We start from the raw sequence: 22,917 nt of genomic DNA, 5'->3' as shown, positions 1-22,917 counted from the left end.
ATTTATATGAGAAAAATAAATAGTAAAAATAAAAATAAAAAAAAGTCCAACCATCTAACATTAACATATGCTTCTACTTATTAAGTGCAATTACCTATTTTTGGTACATGGGATGTTTTTTTTTTTGGTTAGCTTGTTAGTCACCCCCACTAGGGATCGATGCCAAGACCTCACTGTTAGCCAAGACCTCAGTGGTGAAATGAGGTATCTTTCACTCAGTCTACCACTTGAGCTATGTTGGCAAGGAGCTAGCATGACCTAATGAAATGCTTGGATGTATAACAAGTATGGTGGGTACTTGAATTGGATCAAAACCCTTAAATAACCACTCCTCAAGTTGGTGCACCCCTTACAAAAATATTGGATATGGTTCACGTTTAAAGGAGAACTGATCACCCACTGGCAATGGCATTGCAACTTGTGGTGTTGTACCATCTTTCCTGCTTACATACGATGATGGCAATGCCTTCTCCTCGACCACACATCAAAATGCCACTTTTGTAGTACATCAGTTACATGAAGACGATAAGCCCCACGACGAAGATCATCCATCTCAAAAATCAGGTTAATCCACCTACTAGGCGTGCCACACATCGTGTGAGTCAGACTGTCGACGCTTGTCCATTGCTTTGAATATTATGGCCCATCCAATAAGTGGACCGGTCTAATTTTTGAATTTTCAAAACTTGGATGTCCCACAAAAGTGGCATGTTGGCCAAAAAAATAGCATGGCACCACAAGCTGTGTTGCCCTCGCGTGTAGGTGATCAGTTCTTTATTCATAGCAAAGATTCAAACCAGATTGATTTTGATCCACCTTATGGACAGCTGAGATGCCTCCACCACTTGCAGTTTGGTGCTTCTCATACAAGTAAATGCCCATCTAGAGTGTGGTCCCGTGACACTATCAAACCTTTAAATAATCAATGGATAGCAAGTTGGAGATAGTCATGGACTCATCATCTATGTTATTGGTCTACTTAAAGAAGGTTAGAATTTCGGATCTTCACAGGCATGGCCCACCCAACTTTATTTACACACACAGTTTTGATAGATAGACCCAAAATTTCTATTTCTTTTAATACAATGTGTTGCCAGAAACAGCAAAAAATGGGCGTATAGCTATTGAAAGGTTGAGTTTACATTGGAAAATCTTTCAATATTCTAAGGTCAAAGTCAGCCTAATAAGACAGTTGACTTAAGGATCCGTGCTTTTACACCACCGCTCATGGGATTAAACGATCTTTCTTTTTCGAAGAATCGTTGGTGAAATCTTCACGCGTATTCCGAGATGGAATTAAAAATTCAAATTTGAAATGCTTTGGGATTTCCGTATAAATCATCTATAGGAGATACGACAGGGAGAGGAAGCTGATAGATGGGTGCGGCTTCGGTGGGTGAGGTGGGTGGGATCCCTGATCGTGGGGCCCACCGTGTTGCATGCCCACACCGTCCATCCGTTTTGAAAACTCATTTTAGGTCATGATTCAAAAAATGAAGCAGATCCAAATATCAGGTGAATCATAACACAGGAAACAATGGAAATTAATCGTTAAAAACTTCTCGTGGGCCATAAAAGTTTTGGACTAAGTTGATAATTGTGTGGTCTCTTCATCCAGGTCCTTTTGACCTTTTCAACAGATTGGATGGCAAATAAACATTCGCGGTGGCCCCCATGAAGTTTTTAATGGTGGAGATTCAATCACGACTGTTTGCTGCGTATGATTCATCTAAGATTTGGATCTGCTTCATTTGTTGGATTAGGAACCTACAATGTAAGGCACATACATCACAGTGGGCCTCATAGTTACCCGGGCCACCCAAACTGTTGCCCATGATGATAGATGTAGCCCTAATAATTGAAAATATGGTAAAGTATCTCTCTGCAGAATACATGGCAGTGTAAATTTTAAATTAGGACTGTCCATTGTATTTTGCTGACTGTGGGTGAAAAAGGTCCAAAATTATATATAAATGGGACTATTCTATTCCTCTTGTTAAAACTAGGTGTAGTAAAAATAAATTATATTTTAGATATATTTATGGTTATGTCTATTAGATGTAAATTGAAAACATAAATTGACATGTTGTAGTAAAAACACCTGCACTAAATTAATACATGTGAAGAAAATTATGAAAAAGAAGTGCCAAACCAAAATCCAAAATTAAAAAGAATAATAAGAGACATTTAAAAAATAAATAAATTATAATTTGCCTTTGTTGAGGAGGCAACACCATGGAACTTTCTTTTCACTAAAAAAGGAATTATAAAATATAAGGCTTATCACTCTTTCTTTCCCACTTTTCCACTCCACAAATAATCCCTCATTAAGTAATGTTAACATGTGTTCTATACAGACAAAACACCCCATTGAAAGGACTTGCTTAAATGCTAACAAACGAGGCTTTACAAGTGCATGCCAAAGGGAGGAGTGCTTAAAAGCTAACAAAGCACCCCACAAAGAGGACTTGCAACACCATACTAATAATATTCAAATGGACAATTGGGAAAAAAAATAAAGAAGTTAAAATTTTAAGCATAATATTTCAACAGGCTTTAAATCTTTCAGAATTCTTGTTAGTATCTTTTTTTAGCTTGTAAGTCTACAACTAATATCCTTCTGTCTTTTGAGTTATTCAACAAGTTTAATTTAAAGTCATGTTTTTATGAAAAACTTTTATTTATTTTTTCTTCCATAAATACTCTACATTGGCTAGCATTCATAAATTCTCATGCTTCGTGGTATGATACAGCTTATGCTCTTTTATTATATAAGAGTAATTTGTAATATAATTTTTGAGCTAAACAAAAGATTTTATAACTCTTTGATTGACTTTGATTATTTTGAGTTTTAGCACTCCATTTCTCTTCTGTATGATCATTATTAACTTCATCTTTAACTATATCATTAACTTGTTGATTTGTTGAGTTAGTATATTGATTTCGAACATCATTTGAAGAGTCTAATTTAAATATCTTACATGAGTTTGAGCTTGGAAATTTCATGTCTTTCTACTTTCATTTTTTATATGTTAAAAACCACAACTTATCTAGTCACCAACTTGTGGGCAACTAACGTCTCACAATTTGTATCGTTTTGTTTATCTGCATAGATAAGAAAAATACACTTTCTGAACCTCTCATTTAGTTTAGTCCTTTAATCTTTAAGAATACATACATAAGTATCACAACTAAAAGTACAAAGGAACGAATAATTAATATTTTTTATAACATAAGTCTTAGAGATCTTGTAATCTAATTCAGTCGTAAGGAAACAATTAATAGTTTTTGCGTTAAAACATTATTCGAGCTTAATTAAACTTAACATGCTCTTAATATAAACTGTAAGCATATGATTTCGATTTTTAGTAACTTTGTTTTTCCGTGGAGTAGCAAGGATTGAATAGTGTATCCCAATGTCATGCTCTCTGTGAAAATCCTTAATTAATTTATTTTGGGGTTGTTTGCTTGCCTCCAAGTACAAAGGTTAAGTAATATCCTGTGAATATAGGATCGATCCCACAGGGAGATGATTTATGAGAATAAGAAAATCAAATGCAAAACTAAGTAACAGAAACTAATTAGACAGATGAAGTAATTTTGAAAGTTTTAAAGGTATGAAATTTACTAGAATTAAAACAATACATAAACTTCAAAGTTCCATACATAAGTTAATGATAAATAAACTATGATGACTTTGATAACATAACTAGGATCCGAGCACTATAGTCCGCCTAATCGGAAAATAAAACAGTTTAACTACTTTAATAAATGATATAAAAGATTAGAGAATCATGGATTAACACCATTAATTTATATTTTCAAGCGCCAGTGATTTTAAACATTCAATATCAATGAGATAATGAATCAAAGAAATGTAACAGGTTGAGAACATCTCCTATCTAAGAATTCTAATTAATCTAAGTTAAGCCTATCCACTAATATGAATCTCACATGATAGAAACATATGGATCTCACATGAGGATAAAAAACTTAAACCTAGATAACTGATAGCATGCATATACCATTCATCTCATCATTAAAAACAATCAATAATCATAAATTATGATATCATTAAACCAATATGCTTCCTTTTTAACTTGAGTTAGAGGGAATTAAAAAAACATAACTAAATTGTAAAATAGAAAAGCAATAAGAAAGTAAGAAAATAAATTAATAAAGATCTAAAAAGAACTTGTAAAGATCTAAAAACCATACATCTTACCCTTAAATGCTCTGAATGCTGCTTAGGAATGCCTTGGGAAGCCCTATTTATAAGTGGGGAACTCACTCCTTCAAACTGGTTTGAAAAATTCAAAAACGGTCTCAAATTTTCTCACTCCGCGTAGGCTCCGCGTACACCCTTTGATGACATCGAATTGCTTTCGATGTCATCTAAGACTAGCTTCGATGTCATCGAAGACTGCATTCAATTCGTCCAGCAACCAAACTTAATTTTTCTATAATTCTTCGATGTCATTGAAGATTAGCTTTGATATCATCGAAACTAGTTCTTGACTTTTGGGGTCTTGAAATCTTCAATCTTGGTATCTAAAGGTCCATTCTTTACCTTGGTGATTCTTGAGCATCAAATCCAAGCTTTTAATATTTTTTTCAATCTAAGTTCTTAAACTCACCTTACAATACAAACATGTATAAAATATACCATTAAGCATTATTATGTTCATAAAATTAAGATATAAATGGAGAAAAATATGCAATATTTGAGTCTCAACACACCCCCCAACCAACATTTTGCTAGTCCTGAGCAAAATAAGTGAAGAAAATTTTCAAATAAAAATAAAAATAAAAACTAATTTCAGAAACAAAATAAAATGAAAACAAAAATTTTAACTACATCACTTTCACAAGTAATCTCAATTGCATTTAGCATGTGCAACAAGCCTTTAAACCCCTAGGTTTCCCCTAGTGGACGAGTTATAGTCTCGTGAGGGTTTCAAGAAATGTTACCCACAAACATTGAAAACATGAGAAATAGTTCAAAATTTAAAAATTTATACAATTATGCCTCCATTCATCATATGAATTTTAAAACAGAGTAACACTTGTCCTTAGCTTGAAGTTAGTTAGAATCTCAATTTCCTAATCCATTACATCCTTAAGTTCAGACATTGAATCAAAATTTAAAATAGTTATGATCAAATATACTTAGGTGCTCGGTAACACTAGTCTAACTTTAAGAAATATGCATGTTCCCTATCCTAAATCCTTTCAATCATTCTAAGAATATGAAATCTTTAGTTATCTCATTTCCTTCATGTTCTGTCTTCTTTTATCATCATATCTTCATTATTATAGACCATCCTTAGGTGAAGATTCCCATCGGGTTTGCTTCATAACCTAAGGTATCGTAATTGTAACGGTAATAGCAATGGATACTTAGGTGTCCTTACTCTAGATTACTGACATGATCATTGTAAGACCCGTATCCTAGTCCGTACTGTTCCGTCGACTCCCGCGATCCTTCTCGTCGAATTCTGGCAACCTGCGACGTATAATCGACATTTGCATGCTACCGTAAGTCGAATCCCGTATATTTAAGTTGGCTTAATCCGATACTTGTACTATTATGACAGCATTGTCGCCACGGTTCTAACGCCGCGTCTTGCATACCTATCCGATTCCCTGGTAAGGAGATGTGGGCCGGCGTTTATTTCGAAGAAAATGCCGCGTGTTTGGAATCCCAAGAGAATCTCTACGACATGTCCCATCAATCAATCACTCAAATCAATCAATCAATCAATGCTTTCTTTCTCCTCAAGTCAAGCAAACCCAAAGTCAACTCTTTCTCACCCTCTCTCTTACACACCTATGCTAGTTAAGTACACCATCACCTCACATCCATCAACCATCACTTCTCTTACAACCACCCTCTTTCTCTCATTTCTCAACACAAACTCCAAGTAACAAGAAGTGTGGACGTCCATGGTTTTTCAAGAGAGAGAGTGAGTTGTGTGGCCCACTTTCCCATCTCAAAATCCTTTATCCTAGCCATTCATCTCTCATCACCCTCCATCAAAGTGGAGCACAAGGAGACTAGCTTTCCAACTGACCAAGAAGATCGAACAGTGGGTGCTCTATTAGGCCAATATTTTTTTTTGATGAAGGGCCAAGTGAGGCCTACCGATTGATGGTTTGGATCTCACTTTAGACCCTAGGTGTGTCGATGGCCCACCTTGATCCTCATGATCATTCCATGATGGGGCCATTCTCCATGACCCTCATCATGATGTTTATTTTCTTTGCATGGATAGAGGTCATCTAGACCATCCATTTTAGTGGAGAAGGAATCTCCACCGTTGAATTTTGATTTAATGGGCCCACATGTATTGGGACCCACTTGATGTATGATCGAACGCAAGGGAGGGCCCATAGTGTCGGGGTCCCTCCATCATCACGTGTCCCTCTCTCTCTCTCTCTCTCTCTCTCTCTCTCTCTTTTTCCTTTTTTATTTTGTGAAGATATGGCCATGTGGCCCACCCAGCCCACTTTATGTATATATATGTATGTCCCACACCACCTAGCCACCTTAAACGTATTTGTTATGCCACAAAAAAAAAAAACAGTCCAGCGTCTGGACGTGATATGGAGAAATAAATAAATAAATATTAAGCTTGGTTCAACAAGCTTTGGGGAGGGCCGCTTGTGTAGGCCCCACCTTGACGTATGGATCCCATCCACGCCGTCCATTCCATTCTCCAAGTCTTTTTAGGCATTGAGACGAAAAATGAAGCTGATCTGAATTTCTGGTGGGCCATAGCATGGCAAACGATGTTTTATACCATTGAAATCCACCTGTCGTTTCCACACATCAAAACACATTGAATATTGGACTCATTGGGTTGGTCCCAAGCTGTAGAATCCAATGGCCAAGGTGGATTCCACTGATGCGGGCCCCACATACGAAAAACCTTGAAAATACATGTTTCTTTTTTAAAAAAAATAATTAAGCAATAGCAGCAGACGCTGCTGCTGCTGACAAGAAAGGATACATGTCGTCCACCCATTCTCCGTAGAGACGGTGGGTCCCACTGCTGTTGACTTTAGCAAGGTTTGTGAGACCCACGAATGATGTATACCACACCGTCCATATCACTGGGCGGTGAGACCCACCATGATGCATGTGTTGCATCTAAGCCATCCAACCATTTGAAAGCTCATTTTAAGGCTTGAGTTAAAAAAATGAGACAGATCCTATATCAAGTGGACCACATAGCAAAAGCAGTGGAGATTGAATGGCTACCATTGGAGCCTCCCTGACATCACTGTGATGAAGTATTTTACCCAGTCGTCCATCTATTTTTATTTAGTTTTCTTTAGTGGGCCCACCAAGCAGTGGGGTCCACATGATGTGTTCATGAAATCGACACCGTCCAACTATTTGGGACGGTGCTGGACGCACCACCTTAATGATGTATTCCATCTACTCCGTCCATTTGTGGGACATACCACGTTGATGTATACAATGTATGTCCATACCACCCATCTACCGGGCCACAATATGATTTTTGTCTTTTATCTATACCATTCAGAGGATGGTGGGCCCTACCATCGTGTATGTATTTTTTCAGCATCGTCCACTTGGGACGGGACCCACCTAAGGTATGATTTGTGTACATGCCGTTTATGAGTTGCGGTCCACCATGATTCATGTTTTATCCTTACCATCCATCAATTTTCAAGCCCACCAGGAGCATGTGCTTTACCAGGCCTAATTGCTAATTGAGTGATGTCTATTGTGAATATATGAGGCCCGCCATGATGTATGTATTGCATACACACTATCCATTTGGCGGGGTCCATCTTGCAAGCCCACCATGTTGTATATGTCCTATATTCATGTTGTCCATTTATTCTGGACCGTATGGGCTATCCCATCAGGCCCATTGTTCCGGCCCATTTGATATACATATGACCGATGTGATGTGGCCCACCTTGATGTGTATGGGGCCCATTGATGAGGCCCGACGTAATGTATTTGGGGCCCATGGGTTGAGGCCCATTGTGATGTATTAGGGCCCGTGGGCTGAGGCTCATTGTGATGCATTTGGAGCTCATGGGTAGAGGCCCATTGTGATGTATTAGGGCCCGTGGGTTGAGGCCCATTGTGATGTATTTGGAGCTCATGGGTAGAGGCCCATTGTAATATACTTCCGGCCCATTTGGCAAGGCCCATTGTGAGGTATTCAAGGCCCATGGTTGAGGCCCAGTGCGATGTATGTATGACCCGTTAAGTTGTGTTTGAATCTCTTGTACAAGCCATGCCTTGGGAGCAATGTTGGTTTGACGTCCACATTGTAAGAATAATATTGGTTAAATGTTCGCATTATAACTCTCCCTAGGGCCCATTGATAGGCCCATGCTTGTTATGTGTAGGCCGTCTAGGCCCATCTTCGTTGTGAGGATAATTCATTAGTTTATAACATGCTTAGTATAATTCCATGATTCATGTTCATACGCATCATATATATGCTTGATATGAGTAATGTTTGATCATAGCATAAGCCGTTGGGCTGAGGCATTTACGGTACTCCTTATGAGATGAAGTGCCCCACATGATCGCGTGGTACGCGCAGGATTGCTGTATGATTTGATGGTGTAACTCATGCATCTTGCATATGTGTGACTTGATCATTATACGTCCTAGTGACATCAGGGTCGTGGCTTCTATAGACACATCGTGGATGGCTAAATGGGACACCAAAAATACTTGGTTCTAGCACTGTGGGCACTTAGGATGTCCTTGGGTGAAAGTCCCAGAATCCTTCGAGGCCAGGAGATGCTCCAACGTCTATACTGAGTGGAATATGAGTGCCGGTGCCTATACCATGAGGTCGTGTCTCCCACTATGTCGTGGTCGGTTGAAAGGGGGTGTGGCCTTATCCGCTCGAGTGAGAGGGCTGTAAGCTAGGTTGAGTATGACCAGCTCGTAAATGGGTCCGCTATCGACGAGACAAGTAGGTATTGGCAGACTGCCGGCTAGGCGGATAGTGAGGTCTCTTCCACTCACTAGGCTGTGCAGCTAGGGAGGAGGCAGTCGGTGTGGAGTGTAATAGACTGATGTTTTATTTAAACCAACCTGATTTAAATGATTTTAAACTCACAAGTATACGAATCAGATGTAGATATGGTACGTATTATGAGATCGTTCCCATGAGGACTGGTTGTCACAATTCAAAATTAAAGACTCTTCTTAACTAATCCAACAAATAATTGAGGTAGTAATTGAGTAAACTAAACAAAAATCAATGAAAAAAATAACCAAGAGCAATAAGGAAAATTCAATCAAGAAGAAGATTAGGACTTTCGAATCTACCTCTAATTATCATAAACCTTGTTTTACCTGTTGATTCTCCCTAATTCAGATTGATATCAAAAATAAATAAAGCGCACTCTATGTTCTTGGTCGGGTACATAGAATGTATAATTCCTTAAAGTAGATGGATCACATCTTTTCATCCATGGTCAGGCATGGAGAGATTTAGATTCCTGTTTCTTCCCCTATAGGAAACCTGTTCATGGTCAGACACAAGCGCCTAGAATAATGTTCCAAAAAATATCCATAACTAGATTTTGTTTAAACTCATAGCATGGAGAAGTACGGAAATTCCAGTCAAGCACACTATAGAAAGAAACAAATCAATCAAGTTAAGATTAAATCAACAAACAAGGATCATTCAAGTTAGAGGCTTCATCTCAGCCCTAGCTAAGGAATTTAGCTATCCATGTGATCAATTAGAAAGTAAGAAAAATAACATTGATGAAATGAAAACATCCTTCTCTCCTCTTTCTTCTCTTTTCTTCTCTTTTCTTCTCTTTCTCTTCTCTTGATCTATTCCCTGTCTCTCCTCCCCTCTTGTCTACGTTTTGCATCTCTTTTTATAGCTGCTGGAGTGGCTGGAATGGAGAAAATCGGGTTTGGAAAGCTGTCGTATGCGCAGCGAAAGCCTTTTCGCAGCAAACTTTTGTACCTTCATAAGTCCCTTGTTCTTTATACTTTATCCATAAAATCAACGTCTCCTGAGACGTTTTTGGCTGGTCTAAATGATGGACGGATCAGATCTTCCATCTGATCAAAGATGGTGGGCCACAACCACTCGGAAGTCCGCTTTTCGCGGACGTGCGTAAGCTTTTGCACGTCCGACGCTGTGATGCTCGGTGGGCCCCACATAAGCATTTTCGGAGAAATCCAAGCCGTCCATTGGATGCACGACGAAATTTCAGTAAGATATGGATGGTTTTGAACATCCATTGACGCAACCCATAGAAGAAATTACAATAAAATCAATTTTGAACGTCACAGGACAGTCCACTTGTGGCCTCTGTATCTCACACGTGTGCACATATGGGCACAAAATGTAAACATGGTTTTGTATTTCTCGAATCCGTCTACACGATGAACGGTCTGGATTAGACGTACATGCTATGGGTGGGGCCCACAGAGGTCCGTAAAAACGGACTTTCCGTCCGTTACACCGCCAGAAATGGAAACATCCGTTTTTTTAAGGAAGGAAGTCGGGTCAGCGCTGCTGACCGACTTAGTTCGTTCGGTGCACGGGCAGTGCACATGTGCACTATGCACATGTCACACAAGGTGGGGTCCACTGTGATGCTGTCGAGAAATCCAATCCGTCCATCCTATTGCTCATCTTATTTAAACCGTCTAAGTCAACTTTGAAGTATATCCAGATTGTAGGTGGGCCTAAAATTGGAGATTAATGGGCTGATGTGTCCGTTGGCCCACTTCTCGAGATATTCAATGGTTGAAATTTAATATGTATGGTTTATTTATGGCCTCCAGGCCATGTATGAAATTTCGAGTCAATCGGATGGCGGAAACCATGTGATCTTGCATTTTGGACCATTTTCGGGCCTTTTTAACGTGAACGGCTTGATTTCCTCGGGTCCCTGGCATGTAAATTCTTCAGTCTTAGTTCTCTGGAGTGCGTCTCTTGCTCTGGTGACTTCGGAGTGTCAAATCCATGCTTGTAATACTCTTTTTCCATCAACGCTCCTGATTTCATCCTGCAACAAAAATATAATTAAAATACTCCGTTAAGCATTATCATGTACGTAAAATCACGCAATAATTAGGGTCTGATATGCAATATTCGACCCTTATCACAACCCTCAACCAGCATTTTGCTAGTCCCGAGCAAAACATGCGAAAAATAATTTTAGAAATAAAAGACAATTCCTGTGAACCCGAGTGACTTGTGAACAGATCGTCGAGGCGCGAGAATTTTAAGATTCATGAACGGTGCACAGAATTTTTCTTTCTAGAATCAAGCTCATGGTAAACTTCACAATCAATTTCAAAATATTAATCCATTAATTAGAATATTCTAAACATTGAGTTCCATGAGTGTATAGTGTAATCTCGGCTTATTATCATTAAGAGATCCAATTGTCAATTTTATGATATCATTAGTAATTAACAATAGAATGCATGACAACTGAAACCAACACTTGCCTGATAGGTTAACTTTTCATTCTACTAGCCTTTACTTTTCTTTATGAATAGTAATGCCAAGGAGGGGAATCAAGTCCTCACCTATAGGGAGCAAACCTATGGCGAAAACTTGTCGCCTAACTTTTTCAAATGACAACCATAGGGAATCGAATCTACACTTATAGGGAGCAAACCTATGGTGAAGATTATATGACTTACGCTTTCTCTCAATTCTTAGTTACAGACCGAAGCTAAAAATTTCAGGCTGGTTCCTTTCATGCTTAGTGATTACCAAGTTAATCATTCAATGTTGAAACGGAACCTTAATGTGCACCCGAGATGTGATATGTGAGATCATGACTCAATCAATGTTTAAAAGTTCTAATCATGGGTTAACAATTTAAACTTAACTGTGAAATCTAACGGATGGCTAAATCCAAGAGTTATAAATTACTGACATTCTGCACCTTGCAATGTTAAAATCACCCTTATCCTTCAGAATCACTTCAAATGCACAAGAAATTCCAGAAAAATTTAAAAATTTTCACAATTTGTGCTCAAGACCAAGAAAATACTAATGAGGTAACCTAATCGCCCACCCCCAACTTAAAATCTACATTGTCCTTAATGTAAAAGAAATAAATATGCAATGCACATGGGACAACGAAAATAGAAGAGTGATGGAAAGATAGTACCTGGATGAAAGAATCTAGAGGCTTTCCAAAAAAAATATCCATGTAAGAGCGAGTCAGCATAAGAGAGAAATTAACAAAAGCAAAATGATAAAAATGCAAAAAGAAAATCCTACCTATACCACTTTCGCAGATACTCTCGATTGCATTTAGCGTATGCAACAAGCCTTTAAACCCATAGGTTGCCCCTAGTGGACGAGTTGTAGTCTCGTGAGGGTTTGCAGTAATGTTACCCACAAACATTGAACTGACTAGGAAAATAAAATGAAATGAAAAGATGGGTTGCCTCCCAGGAGCGCTAAGTTTAACGTCTTCAGCCAGACAAGAATGGACCATGAACTAATCAATCTTGATAACCTGGGTCCGCCAAATAAATTTCCTCCACATCTTTGTTCACCAAATCATCTAAATATGGTTTCAGCCGTTGACCATTTACTTTGAAGATATTCCCATCTGTTAGATTTTGAATCTCAACTGCTCCATGAGGAAATACTTGTACCACTCGATAAGGACCATACCATCGCGAACGTAGTTTTCCAGGAAAGAGGCGTAGCCTGGAATTGTACAATAATACTTTCTGGTTCGGTTCAAATGTCTTGCGAAGAATTGCTTTGTCATGGAAGATTTTTGTCTGCTCTTTATAAATTTTTGCATTCTCATATGCCTCATTTCGAATTTCCTCTAACTCATTGAGTTGAAGTTTACGGTGTGATCCAGCCTTGTTTAAATCAAAATTAAAAGTTTTGATGGCCCAATAAGCATGATGTTCTAATTCCACAGGTAAGTGACAGGCTTTCCCAAAGACAAGCCTGTACGGAGACATTCCAATCGGGGTTTTGAAAGTCGTACGGTATGCCCAAAGAGCATCATTCAAACGTTGCGACCAATCCTTACGATCGGGGCGAACCGTTTTCTCTAAAATTTGTTTAATCTCCCGATTTGACACCTCAACTTGACCACTTGTTTGTGGATGATATGGCGTTGCAACTTTATGAGTGATGGAATATTTCTTCATTAAAGATTCAAACGGTTTATTGCAAAAATGAGTACCCCCATCACTTATAACTGCTCGAGGAGTGCCAAAACGAGAAAAGATATTTTCTTTTAAGAAGCGGACCACAACTTTGTGATCATTCATTTTATATGGCATTGCTTCAATCCATTTAGAGACATAGTCGACGGCTACAAGGATGTCAATACCCCAAACATCAAATATTTCAACAATGAGAATATTGGTAAGTGGCATCATGTTCCTGTGGGAAATATTACTTGTACGTTGGCATCTATCACATGTTGAGCAAAAGGCATGGGTGTCTCGAAATAGTGTAGGCCAATAAAATCCACTTTGTAAGACTTTCGCAGCTGTTTTCTTTGAACCAAAATGACCACCACATGCATGATCATGACAAAAGGAGATTATACTATGAAACTCACTCTCAGGCACACATCTCCTAATAATCTGATCAGGACAAATTTTGAATAAGTATGGGTCATCCCAAAAGAAATGTTTAACCTCAGCAAGAAATTTGGATTTATCTTGTTTAGTCCAATGAGAAGGAAGTTGACCTGTAACAAGATAGTTTACAATGTCCGCATACCAAGGTAATTGAGAAATAGTTAGAAGTTGTTCATCAGGGAAAGACTCGTTCATTGGCAAAGGATCCACTGTGGACTCTAAGACAAGTCTAGACAAATGGTCGGCTACCACATTTTCGGAACCCTTTTTATCCCGAATGTCAATATCGAATTCTTGTAACAAGAGAATCCACCGAATCAATCGAGGTTTAGCGTCTTTTTTAGAAAGAAGATATTTCAATGCTGCATGATCTGAGAACACTATAACCTTTGATCCTATGAGATACGACCTGAATTTGTCTAGAGCAAATACCACCGCCAACAATTCTTTTTCAGTGGTAGAGTAGTTGAGCTGTGCATCATTTAGAGTCCTACTAGCATAATAAATGACATGAGGCATTTTATTTAATCTTTGTCTTAGGACGGATCCAACAGTATAATCAGAAGCATCACACATAAGCTCAAAAGGTAAACTCCAATCAGGTGGTTGGATGATTGGAGCAGAAGTCAGTAAATGCTTCAACTTATCAAAAGCTTGCTGACATTCATCATTAAGGACAAAAGTAACATCTTTAGCTAGTAAATTGCATAAGGGTCGAGAAATTTTGCTAAAATCCTTAATGAATCTCCTGTAGAATCCTGCATGCCCTAAGAATGATCTAATCTCTTTAACCGTTCTGGGTGGAGGAAGACTAGAAATTAAATCAATCTTGGCTTTATCAACTTCAATGCCTTTACTTGAAATAACATACCCGAGTACAATCCCTTTTTGAACCATAAAATGACATTTTCCTAATTCAATACCAGGTTCGTTTTTTCACATCTTTCCAAGACAAGAGATAGATGGTATAAACATTCATCAAATGAAGATCCAAAAATTGAAAAATCATCCATGAAAATCTCAAGGAAACGCTCAACCATGTCTGAAAAAATACTCATCATGCATCGTTGGAAGGTTGCAGGCGCATTACACAACCCAAATGGCATACGCCGATAGGCATATGTGCCAAAGGGGCATGTAAATGTGGTTTTCTCTTGATCCTCGGGAGCAATGGGAATCTGATTATACCCGGAATAACCATCCAGGAAACAATAATAGCTGTGCCCTGCCAATCTCTCAAGCATCTGGTCTATGAAAGGAAGAGGAAAGTGATCCTTCCTTGTGACCAGGTTCAGTTTACGGTAATCAATACAAACTCGCCAACCCGTAGTCATGCGAGTTGGCACTAACTCATTATCCTCATTCTTTTTCACCGTAATCCCAGACTTTTTGGGAACAACTTGAACTGGACTGACCCATGTGCTATCTGAAATGGGGTAAATGATACCAACATCTAACAATTTTAGCACCTCAGCCCGAACGACTCTTTCATGTTAGGGTTAAGCCTCCTTTGCATTTCTCGCGATGTTTTTGCATTTTCTTCAAGATGAATACGATGCATACACACCGTGGGGCTTATTCCCTTTATGTCCGCTATTGTCCACCCAATAGCCGCCTTATGTTCTCTAAGAACATTAAGCAACTTACCCTCCTGTTCTTTATCAAGGTTAGCAGCTATGATGACAGGCAGGGTTTCAGAAGGTCCTAAAAATGCATACTTGAGAGTTTCAGGTAATTGTTTAAGGTCGACTTCGGGTGGTTTCTCAATAGACGGGACCAGTTTAGACTCAGAAGGTGGAAGAGGTTCCACTCTAGCTTTCCATTTTGTTGTATTCATTTCTGGATTAGAGTCAAGCAATGCATTGACTTCTTGGATGGAACTTTCTATGTCAAAATCTATGCCAAAATGTGCTAAACAAGTCTCAAGAGCGTCCTCGGAAGATTCAAGGAAAGAGTCATGCACTAGACTCTCAATCATGTTCACTTCAAATATATCATCTGAGTCTGACATTTGTTGTCCAGCATTGAAAACATTGAGTTTAATCTTCATGTTACCAAAGGAAAGCTTCATAACTCCGTTCCTGCAATTTATGATTGCATTGGATGTGGCCAAGAATGGACGTCCTAAGATAACCGGGATTTGACTTGTAGGATTCTGGACAGGCTGAGTATCTAGAACAATGAAATCCACTGGAAAATAAAACTTATCAACCTGGATTAGCACATCCTCAACAACACCACGGGGTACCTTGACAGATCTATCAGCTAGTTGGAGTGTTATTTTGGTTGATTTCAGCTCACCAAGTCCTATCTGCTCATACACAGAATATGGTAACAAATTGACGCTCGCCCCTAAATCAAGCAATGCCTTCTCAATCTTATGATCTCCTATGACGCAAGAAATGGTAGGAGCTCCTAGATCCTTAAATTTAGGAGGGCTGTTATGTTGAATCATGGAGCTGAGTTGCTCCGCAAGGAAGACCTTCTTATGAACATTCATCTTACGCTTTTGAGTGCATAAATCTTTAAGAAACTTAGCGTAAGAAGGAACTTGCTTGATAGCATCAAGTAACGAAATGTTGATTTGCACTTGCTTAAACATGTCCAATATCTCATTAAAGTTGTTTCCTTTCTTAACCGGTGCCAGACTTTGAGGAAAAGGTGCTTTAGGCACATAAGATGGCACATGAGTGGTTCCTGGAGAGTCAGAGTGTTGTTGGACTTTGGATGCACTAGTATGTCTCTCCATTTCATTTTGATCTTCCGCATTGGACTTTGATTCTTCCCTAGGCATCTCTACTTTGTTCTCGATCTGTTTACCCGACCTAAGGGTAATGATTGATTTGGCTTGCTGATGATATTGTTCTTGGTTTGAATTAGAGCCAATCTCGTACTGTCTTTTTGGATTTACCACAGGTTGACTAGGGAACTTGCCCTTCTCTCTCTCACTCAATGTGGCAGCAAGTTGACCCAACTGTACTTCCAGCTTAGCAATGGATTGCGCATTTGCATGTAAACTCTGCTGGTTAGCTAGTAAAGTATGTTGGGTGTCTTTTTGAAATTGAAGTGAACTCTGCATAAAAAGATTAAGTGTATCCTCAAGAGATGGTTTCCTAGATTGTGGAGGTACTTGTTGATACTGTGAGAACTGCTGAGGTTGTTGACTGCCAACTTGGGAGTAAGGTTGCATAGGAGGATTTCCAGATGGTCCTCCTTGTTGTGGTCCTTTTGCCCAAGAAAAATTTGGATGCCTAGCCCACCCTGGATTGTAGGTGTCTGAGTAAGGATCATTCCCAGGTCTCCGAAAGGTGTTCATAGCATGTACTTGTTCAGAGAGAAATTCTGGAAATGCTGAACTAGATGGACAAGACTGCGTAGGATGGGCGAGACTAGAACATATGGCACATGACTCGACTTGAGTTGTTTGTGGAGGTCCATTGTTTAACATTAAAGCATCCACTTTCTTTGTCAGGCTATCAATTTTGGCATAAAGATCTGGCGTGACTCCTACCTCATATATACCCCCTTTCTTCAGTGGTTGAGGGCTTCTTTCACCTTTATTTGAATAGTCCCATTGTTGGGAGTTTTCACACAAGGTTTCAAAGAAATTCCAAGCTTCGACATCACTTTTGGTCATGAATGACCCTCCACTGGTGGCGTCAACCATGCGACGGTTTTGAGGTGTCAGACCATCATAGAAGTATTGAACCTGTTGCCACTTTTCAAAACCATGGTGTGGACATTTAAGAAGTAAATCCTTCCATCTTTCCCAACATTCATGAAAGTGTTCACCCTCTTTTTGTGTGAAATTTGTAATTTCTCTACGGAGAGTATTAGTTTTGTGAACCGGGAAGAACTTGTTTAAGAACTTCTTAGACAGTTGGTCCCATGTAGTGATAGACCCAACTCCTAGAGAATTCAACTATGCTTTTGCCTTATCCTTCAAAGAGAAAGGAAAAAGGCGCAAACGGATCGAATCGTCTGAAAAGTTTTAGAACTTAAAGGTGGAGCAAATGTCTAAGAATTCTTTCACATGATGATATGGATCCTCCTTATCTGAACCATAAAAGGAGGGCAACAATTGTATGACCCCAGGTTTAAGTTCAAAGTGTGCTACTGTGGTGGCAGGCAACACTATACATGAAGGCGCATTGAATTGGACAGGAGCTGAATAATCTCTAAGAGCTTTAGTTCCATTCTCTTCCGCCATTTCAAACAGGATGTTTCTAAATCTTCTACGAAAGGTTCTTTCTATTTCAGGATCAAAAGGTGCTAGTTCTATGTTCAGAGATCTACGTCCTAGCATAAACTATGTTATCAATATAAGAAAGAAAACTAAACTAAGATGCAACCTAAGATGAATAAAACTAAAAGAAAAAGTTATGAATTCCTAAAAACAAGAGAAAGTTGTGTAAACGAGAATTGGAAGGAAGAACCCGGAAAAGGAGATGATGAATGTCTGAAGATTTGAGAGCTCCTCCTTTTGAAGACAATGTTATTTAGCAGCTTCCTTCCTCAATTCCTGTAAACAAAAAAAAAACAAAAATAAATTAAATTTCCTAAAATAATGCTAGAAAAAATCCTAAGCAACGGTTAATTTCTAAAAAAGAAAGTTTCCAATCTTAGAAATAAAAAGCTAAGTTAGTTTCTAAAAAGGGAAAAAAAATTTCTAAAACTAGAAAATAGAAAGTTACTTGAAAGAAGAATCAAAATCTAAAATTAGAAAATAGAAAATTTCTAAAAAAGAAAGCCTAGAAATAGAAAATTTCTAAAAAAATAAAACCTTAATTCTAAAAGTAGAAATTAGAAAAAGTAGAGAATTTAGAAAAGGGTTACCAAATTATAAGTTTATGTCAGGTCCCTACAAAACAGGAAATAGGTTAGTTTCTAAAAAAAATAAAATAATGAATTTAACCTAAAGTTAGTAAAAAACCTAAGACTATGAATTATGATAAGAGAGAATCCTAAATCCAATTGGACCGAAACAGTCCCCGGCAACGGCGCCAAAAACTTGATGTTTTATTTAAACCAACCTGATTTAAATGATTTTAAACTCACAAGTATACGAATCAGATGTAGATATGGTACGTATTACGAGATCGTTCCCAAGAGGACTGGTTGTCATAATTCAAAATTAAAGACTCTTCTTAACTAATCCAACAAATATTTGAGGTAGTAATTGAGTAAACTAAACAAAAATCAATGAAAAAAATAACCAAGAGGAATAAGGAAAATTCAATCAAGGAGAAGACTAGGACTTTCGAATCCACCTCTAATTATCATAAACTTTGTTTTACCTGTTGATTCTCCCTAATTCAGATTGATATCAAAAATAAATAAAGCGCACTCTATGTCCTTGGTCGGGTACACAGAATGTATAATTCCTTAAAGCAGATGGATCACATCTTTCCATCCATGGTCAGGCATGGAGAGATGTAGATTCCTGTTTCTTCCTCTATAGGAAACCTGTTCATGGTCAGACACAAGCGCCTAGAATAATGTTCCATAACTAGATTTTGGTTAAACTCATAGCATGGAGAAGTACGAAAATTTCAGTCAAGCACACTATAGAAAAAAACAAATCAATCAAGTTAAGATTAAATCAACAAACAAGGATCATTCAAGTTAGAGGCTTCATCTCAGCCTAGCTAAGGAATTTAGCTGTCCATGTGATCAATTAGAAAGTAAGAGAAATAACATTGATGAAATGAAAACATCCTTCTCTCCTCTTTCTTCTCTTTTCTTGTCTTTTCTTCTCTTTCTCTTCTCTCTTCTTCTCTTTTCTTCTCTTGCATCTCTTTTTATAGCTGCTGGAGTGGCTGGAATGGAGAAAATCAGGTTTAGAAAGCTGTCGTATGCGCAGCGAAAGCCTTTTCGCAGCAAACTTTTGTACCTTCATAAGTCCCTTGTTCTTTATACTTTATCCATAAAATCAACGTCTCCTGGGACGTTTTTGGCTGGTCTAAATGATGGACGGATCAGATCTTCCATCTGATCAAAGATGGTGGGCCACAACCGCCCGGAAGTCTGCTTTTCGCGGACGTGCATAAGCTTTTGCACGTCCGACGCTGTGATGCTCGGTGGGGCCCACATAAGCATTTTCGGGGAAATCCAAGCAGCCCATTGGATGCACGACGAAATTTCGGTCAGATATGGATGGTTTTGAACATCCATTGACGCGACCCATAGAAGAAATTACAATAAAATCAATTTTGAACGTCACAGGACAGTCCACTTGTGGCCTCTGTATCTCACACGTGTGCACATATGGGCACAAAATGTAAACATGGTTTTGTAGTTCTCGAATTCGTCTACACGATGAACGGTCTGGATTAGACGTACGTGCTATGGGTGGGGCCCACAGAGGTCCGTAAAAATGGACTTTCCGTCCGTTACACCGCCAGAAACGGAAACATCCGTTTTTTTAGGAAGGAAGTCGGGTCAGCGCTGCTAACTGACAGTGCACATGTGCACTATGCACATGTCACACAAGGTGGGGTCCACTGTGATGCTGTCGAGAAATTCAATCCGTCCATCCTATTGCTCATCTTATTTAAACCGTCTAAGTCAACTTTGAAGTATATCCAGATTGTAGGTGGGCCTAAAATTGGAGATTAATGGGCTGATGTGTCCGTTGGCCTACTTCTCGAGATATCTAATGGTTGAAATTTAATATGTACGGTTTATTTATGGCCTCCAGGCCATGTATGAAATTTCGAGTCAATCGGATGGCGGAAACCATGTGATCTTACATTTTGGACCATTTTTGGGCTTTTTTTAATGTGAACGGCTTGATTTCCTCGGGTCCCTGGCATGTAAATTCTTCAGTCTTAGTTTTCTGGAGTGCGTCTCTTGCTCTGGTGACTTCAGAGTGTCAAATCCATGCTTGTAATACTCTTTTTCCATCAATGCTCCTGATTTCATCCTGCAACAAAAATATAATTAAAATACTCTGTTAAGCATTATCATGTACGTAAAATCATGTAATAATTAGGGTCTGATATGCAATATTCGACCCTTATCATAGACCCCGGTGATTTTTTCAGAGATCAACCATACTGATATGTGGACTTATTGAGAAGGAATTACATATCCATTCATTCATTCACTATCCACTCGGGCTGGTGGTGCATAACTATTTGTTACGTGTACCATCACATGGCCAGGATTTCGGTTGGGTGCGCAACTAACTTGATATCAGGAGTTTACCACATTGTGTCTGACTATCCAAATTTAGGTATGAGACTGGTTTGGATAGAAGTCCCTTGTGATGGACCCCATAGCCTATGATACTCCGTACTATCATCCCAACTTCACATTCCAGCATGGTCATTTCATTCGCACCGCATATCACATTGCATCCGCAGTACTTAGCATTTTGGGTTATTATGTTTTTGCACTTATATGGCCTAGATGAGGTTGATGGTATTCGTGGCTCGTCAGGATTTGCATATTACATTGCATCCTCAATATCTGTTATTGTCTTATTATGTTTTGCACCGCATAGCCTTGGTACGGCTGATAGCACTCATGGACTTACCAGTATATTTTCGCTTACTCTGATATCGTATGATTCATGATCTTGTCAGTATTTTCGCGTATTTCGATGATGTATGATTTATGGGCTTTATGGTATACTTGGCACTTATCTTGTGCACACACTTTCACCACCCTCTAAGCTTTTGTAAGCTTATGCACGATAGATGCGTGCAGGTGGCGTTAGGTTGCAGCATCGTTGAGCTTGTAGCATGCAGCTGTCCTCTAGAGCTTTGATTTCAATATATATATATTTTCCTTCAGCATTGTATTCAAATGATTATATTCGTGGATATGTGATGATGATGTTGCCTTTATGATTTGGGTATACGTGTGGTTATGCTTCTTATGAGATAAATATACATTGAAAAATCCTCCTTATAGGATCATAGGATCGGAACCTGGCATATGTACGCCGGGGGCCGAAAATGGGGTACTACGGAGGCTGTCGGCACCGGGTTCGGCGATCGAAATTCCTATGAATCCAATTTTCAAGTTTGGGTCGTGACAATTATTATGGTCATTAATTATTATTATTATTATTATTATTCATATTCTTTCTTTTAAGCATATATCAATAGTACTAGTTCATTCAACCTTATTTGAATCAAAATTTATTATTATAGTTCATATATCATATTTCTCACTTAATTAGCTAGAGTGTATTGTGAATTCAGTACATCAAATTACAACTCACTCTAAACTAGTGATTAGATAATCAAACTCAAGTCTATAATTTTCAGTTTATAAGAATTCTGACTACTATCAATATAGAATAAGTATTAACTTTGCCTTTGGAATTTGCATAATATCAAAATTTTAAAATTTGAAAATTTTTAAAAAATTTTCCATAAACCAAAAAAAAAAAAATTCAAAAAAAAATATTTATTTTTCTAAAAAAAAAATAGGACTCCCTCACATGATGACTATCCACACCCCCCAACCTAAAATCTACATTGTCCCCAATGTAATGATACACGTAATGTAGAAAATATGAGAACAATAAAAATCAAAGAAAGGATGGATAGTACCTGTTATGAAGAGCCCACCTGCTAGGTGACACCTAAAAAATTGAATATTATACAAATCTTACACAAATGCTCTGTTAGACCAGGAGTATCAATCCGAATATTCTGGCTCATGAAGAGGGATAGACTCGTTTCCCAAATGAAAGTTTTTCATATCAGATTTCAATCTTTGACCATTTACCTTGTACACATTGTCATTACGTGAATTCTCAATTTCAACAGCCCCATGAGTATAAACATTCTTCACAATGAAGGGGCCTGCCCATCTTGATCTTAACTTTCCCGAAAAAAACTGGAGACAGGAATTATATATATAATAGGACCTTTTGCTGAGATTCAAAATTCTTCTTCAGGATTGTTTTGTCATGAAAAGCTTTGGTCCTCTCTTTGTAGATTTTAGAATTTTCATGGGAGTCTCTCCTGAACTCCTCTAATTCATTCAACTCTAATTTCCTTTGTCCACTTGTTTTGTCCATATCAAAGTTTAATTTCTTTATTGTCCAGTATATTCTATGTTCCAATTCCACAGGCAAATGATAAGCCTTCCTGTTGAGGGTTAAATATTGCATATCAGACCCTAGTTATTGCCTGGATTTACGAATATAGTACTGTTTAATGGTCTGATTTAATCGTGTTTGTGATGCAAGGTACATTTACGAGCTTGGACTAAAACAGGGTGCTAAAAGCTGAGATTTAACGTTCAGAATTCACCAAAGCAAGGGACGGACCTCA

At 38.3% G+C, this 22,917-nt stretch overlaps 1 non-coding gene across 1 annotated transcript; it reads left to right on the top strand.

Annotated features, from left to right (window-relative positions):
* The first annotated feature begins 17,346 nt into the window (after positions 1-17,346).
* LOC131247606 (small nucleolar RNA R71) lies at positions 17,347-17,453 on the top strand. Its single transcript, XR_009171883.1, has one exon. It is a non-coding gene; the product is annotated as a small nucleolar RNA R71 (small nucleolar RNA).
* Positions 17,454-22,917: the final 5,464 nt, after the last annotated feature.

This window comes from Magnolia sinica, chromosome 5 (assembly GCF_029962835.1).
Source record: "Magnolia sinica isolate HGM2019 chromosome 5, MsV1, whole genome shotgun sequence".
In the NCBI taxonomy this organism is placed as follows: Eukaryota; Viridiplantae; Streptophyta; class Magnoliopsida; order Magnoliales; family Magnoliaceae; genus Magnolia; species Magnolia sinica.
Note: the sequence above shows the minus strand (reverse complement) of the source record. Positions and strands in the feature narration are given on the sequence as shown.